At 43.6% G+C, this 5,301-nt stretch overlaps 1 pseudogene; it reads right to left on the reverse strand.

The window, feature by feature from the left end:
* Nucleotides 1-821: 821 nt before the first annotated feature.
* Nucleotides 822-1,796, reverse strand: LOC102835682 (annotated as a pseudogene).
* Nucleotides 1,797-5,301: the final 3,505 nt, after the last annotated feature.

The raw sequence follows: 5,301 nt of genomic DNA on the forward strand, positions 1-5,301 counted from the left end.
AATGAAACGAAATACAATAGGACGAGTGCAAAACCAGTGTTCTCCCATGTAATCTATCATTCAAGTCACAATGAAAGCTTTAAAAAAAAAAAATAAATAAAATGTGGTACGACCATACAATAGAACATCAATCAGCCAAAAAAAGAATGCTGTACTGATACATACTACGATACAATTTGCATGAAGCTGGGAATGTGAAATGAAGAAGCAGCGAAAAAAGCCAGACACAAAGGCCATAGACGATGTAATTCCATTTACACCAAATGTCCAAAGCAGGCAAATCTATACAGAAAGTAGGTAAGTGGTGGCCAGGAGCTAAAGGTAGAGAAGCATGGGCAAGTGATCGCTACTGGGTGAGTTTCTTTTTGATGAAAAATTTCTGGAATTAGAAAGTGGTGGCAGTCACACAGTCTTGTGAATTGTATACTTTAAAGCAGTGAATTTAATAGGATTTTTCTCTCAAAACTTTTAATAATGTGAGAAAACGCTGTCAATATATGGAGATAAGTAACAGCATATAATTGTATAAATGTGTAATTCCAAATTGATTTAAATAAAACGGTGCTGTAGGATAAGCATTCTACTGTAAGGTAAGTTTGAACCGCGGTGTTGGAACTGACTCCGTGGCACTTAACAATAACAACAACATTTACATAGAAAAAAAGATAGAACATATACCAAAGTGCTAACTGGTCATACCGAGATAAGGTCATTATAGGTGATTTTCTTCTTTTAAGCACTGCTGTATAATCATGCATCACTTTTTTTTTTTAATGTCAGAAGAGCCAGTTTATTAATTTCTAAAGCTTTGCCATAAATTTCTACTGAGTGCCAATGGTCACTGGCCACACACACACCAGGTTACCTGTGTAGACAGCAGAGTCTGGCCATCAGCAAACTAGGCCAGAGAGGTGCACTGGGGCAGTTCTGCCTTGCTACTCATGCTGCTAACCTCCTGTTGAGTTCATCAACGATGATCTTGCCCTCCAAGTCCCAGGTCTTGATGTTAGGGCCCCGTGGCAGCACAGAACCAGTAGCGGTTGGGGCTGAAGCATAGGGCATTGATGATGTCCCCACTATCTAGGGTATAGAGGTGCTTGCCTTCACTGAGGTCCCAGAGCATGGCCTGGCCACTCTTGCCTCCAAAAGCACAGAGGGAACGAACCATCTGGAGAGACAGTCACAGTGTTCAGGTACTCTGTGTGGCCAATGTGGTTGGTTTTCAGCTTGCAGTCCCATACCTTGACCAATTTGTGCCAGCCACAGGAGACAATGATGGGGTTGCTGCTGTTGGGTGAAAAACAAATGCAGGACACCCACTCCGAGTGGCTCTCATCCTGCACAGTGTACTTACAGACACCCAGAATATTCCACAGCTTGATGGTTTTATCTCACGAGACAGAGACAATCTGCTGACTGTCAGAGAAGAATGCCACACTCAGCACATCCTTGATGCTGTCTACACATCAGCGTGTGGTGGTGCCCATTGTGAGATCCCAGAGGTGTAGCGTTTCATCCCAGGAGCCTGAGAGGGCAAACTAGCCATCAGAGGAGATGACCACGACACTAACAAAGTAAGAGTGACCACGCAGAGCACTTTGGGGTATACAGCACATAGTTGGTCTCATCCCTGGTCAGCTTCTACATGACGATGGTCTTATATCTAGAGGCAGACATCTTGATGTCTGGGAACTGTAGCCATTGGAGTCACCCAGCCATTGTGGCCTTGAGGGTGCTATGAAGGGTCATTTGCTCAGTCATGCAGTGGTGAGTGTGGGAGTTGCCGCAGTGACAAGGACAGCAACCAATAGCTCAGAGACACCAGCAGCACACCATGCGTGCCTTTTATAACCAGAAAGTTTAGAAGAGAAACCCAGGTAGGTTTGTCAGGCTCTAAAGATAGTGTAATTTCCCACATACTTATTAAACATTTCTTTTAGCTCCTGTTATGTACCACAAACCAAAACCCGCTGCCATCAATTCCAACTTTTATGCCCCTATATAAGGTTTCCAAGACTGAATCTTTATGGGAGCAGACAGCCACCTCTTTCTTCCATGGAGTGGTTGGTGGAGTTGAACCACAGACCTTGAGAGTAACAGTCCAGTGTTCATCCTATAGCACCACCACCCAAACCCAACTCACTGCCACTGAGTTCCTTCCAACTAATAGTGAGGCTGTAGAGGAAATCTTTACGGGAGCACAAAGCCTCATCTGTCTCCCATAGAGTGACTTGTAGGTTTGAACTGCTGATTTTGTGGCTAGCAGTCCAGTGCTTGTCCTATCGCGCCACCATAATAAGGGCTCCTTATTATGCACCAAGCAAGCACAATTAAATAAGACATGGACTCTGTCTATAAGGGATTTATGTAAGCATAGGGTTGACTTCTAAACCTGAGTCCATGGAGTGGGTGGGCAAACAGGAGTCCATATGCTCTATTACATGCAGTACTGCCTAGTTACACACTTACCAGGGAATAGGAGCCCCAGTGTGGTGCTGTAGGATAAAGTACTAGACCACAGTTGGTTTGAACTGCATTGTCGGTGGTTCCTCAAAAACCCAATGCGGGGTCATGAGGAGTCAGAACAGACTCCACGGCTCTTATCAATAACATCAGGGCCCATAGTTCTCATGAGTAATATAGCTTAGAACTTAAAAGGAAGAGCTGGAGCCATACTCCCTAGGTGTGAATCTTGAATCTCCAATTATTAACTATCTTCTTGTCGCTAAGTGCTGTCAAGTTGGTTCAGATTCATAATGACACTTTACAGGGTTTCTGTGGAGGGGCTGGTGAGTTTGAACCACCAACCTTGCAGTTCAAACCAACTTTGTGATTTAGTGCTTCTCCTACAGCACCACACCAGTACTGGATAAATCACTACCTTGTGAGTCCTGGCATGGCACTATAGGAAAAGCACTCGACTGCTAACCATAACGTCAGTGGTTCATACCCACCAGCTGCTTTTCAGAAACCCTACAGCACATAACAAAAACATGGGGCTCAGAAGGGGCCTTGGTGGTGCAGTAGTTAAGCACTTGGAGGCTAACTAAAGTCGGCAGTTTGAACCTACCAACAGATCTGTAGGAGAAAGATGTGGCAGCCTGCTTCCATAAATTATTCAGCCTTGAAAACCCTATGAGGCAGCTCTACTCTACTGTGTCCTATAAGGTCATTATGAGTCAGTATCGACTCATGGCCACAGATTTTTATGGGGCTGAGTTCCCTTGCCTATGCTGTTGTTGTTAAGTGATGTCAAGTCAGTTTCTACTCATGTTGTTATTAAGTTGGTACCAACTCCTAGTGACCCTGTATAGTGCTTCTGAGGAGCAGCTGACGACCTTGAACCGCTGACCTCGCAGTTTAAAGCGACCTTGCATCCCAGCCCATTAACCCACAGTGCCACATTAGGACTCCTACTCATAGCGACCCTGTATAGGGTTTCCAAGGAGTGGCTGGTGGGTTTGAACCAACGACCTTATGGTTCAAACTGACATTGCAGTCCAGTGCTTTATACTACAGTGCCACACCAGGACTCCTCCCTTACCTATATAATGGGGGAAATGATAGTCTCTCTCTCACAGGATTGTTATGAAGATTAAATGTGTTAACACACCTCGAGTACTGGCACCATATACCAGAGACACAGTAAGTCATAAATACATTAAGTAGCTGTTAGGTGCCATCATCCTCACGACCAGATTTTCTATGGAGGTAGAGACACAGAGCAGATTAAGGGCCACAAGAAGAGTTGTCTCCAGTTTGGAGAGAATTTGTACCACATCTCAAAACTGGTAACTAGCATCAGATTCTTGATGAGTCGATAATGATTTAATTCAACTAATTTCTTTTTTCAGATTCTCCCAATTTCTAATGAAACTCTTCTTTTGAGGAGTTCTATAAAATACAATGAGGTAAAGCATCAGTGTTCAGCATAACAAACTGCTTATGCTCTTAGCTCCTGACTAATTCATAGAAACGAGTGGTTTTCATAGGCTATTATAGCGGAAGGCGGCTTTGAGAGACGTGTCTGCCTTTCTCAGCTATGCTGCTCTGATCCAGTAGTTCGCCCAAGATTACTCTTTCCAGGCCAAACTGCAAAATCTCCTGAGCAACACACACTCATCTAATGAGTGCCTAGGGATTGTGACTGCATTACACTTAATGCCAACTCTCCCATCCTGCAGTCAAGAGTCTCAACAAGCAATCATCCCTTCATCATTTTCAAATCCAACCTCTTAGGTGTTAAAAAGGACCCTTGACTTTATCATTGGTACTGACAGGCATTTTGCTCTGACCTGAAAATGAAAACATGGATGATTTCTCAATTTTCACCAACTTAATTATGAGAGTACACTTTTATTCAGTCAGTAATAAAATTGGACCACACATTAACAGAGCATCAACTCTCCAATTCAAAGATCTCTGTTGAATGTACAAGTTCAAGAACTCGGGCAACTAAGGAATACGAAATCAGGCTCTGAGACTCCAGAGGAGAGGTAGGTACTCAGCAGTAAAGGTTCACATATGCAGGCTCCAGAGACAGACAGCTCAGGGTATGAGTTCCAGCCCCATAGGCTGATTTTGGGAGCATTTCTTAACATTCTGGGCTTGTTTCCTCTTGTGTAAAATGGGAAAAATATTAGTGCTTAACATTGTAGGATTAGCACTACACTGCGAACCACAAGGTTAGTAGTTCAAACCCACCAGCCACTCCTCAGAAACCCTGTATAGGGTCACTATAGGTTGGAACTGACTCTACAGCACTTAACAACAACAACCTCATGGCCAGTTGGGAGTACTAAACAAGCCTGTTGTTGTTAAGTGCCATGAAGCCGGTTCCAACCCATAGCGACCCTGTATAGAGTTTCCAGGGAGCGACTGGTGAGCTTGAACTGCCGACCTTGCAGTTCAAACTGACTTTGCAGTCCAGCGCATTAAACTTCATTGCTATACCAGGATTCCTATATGTACAGTACTTAAACTATTTAAAACATTAAAAAAAAAAAAAAAAAAGCCTACTCAGAGATGATGACGTGGAGAGATGGAGCAGCTGGGGACTCTAGACCCAGGGAAGAAGAGGGGTTGTGTGCTGACAACCGGGGGGCAGGCTTGCAGGATGTACCCTTTGGTTGTTTGATGAGGTATGGAGGAGACTGTAATCATGGCAATGAAATGAAACATGATACAATGAATGTAAAGCTAGCCTACTATATGTAAGTGAGTTGAAACCTAAAGAACTATTGCTGTAACACTGCAAACATTCATTAATAATATTAATATCATTACCTATTGTACCATGCT

Source organism: Chrysochloris asiatica, unplaced genomic scaffold, assembly GCF_000296735.1.
Source record: "Chrysochloris asiatica unplaced genomic scaffold, ChrAsi1.0 scaffold00047, whole genome shotgun sequence".
NCBI lineage: Eukaryota > Metazoa > Chordata > Mammalia > Afrosoricida > Chrysochloridae > Chrysochloris > Chrysochloris asiatica.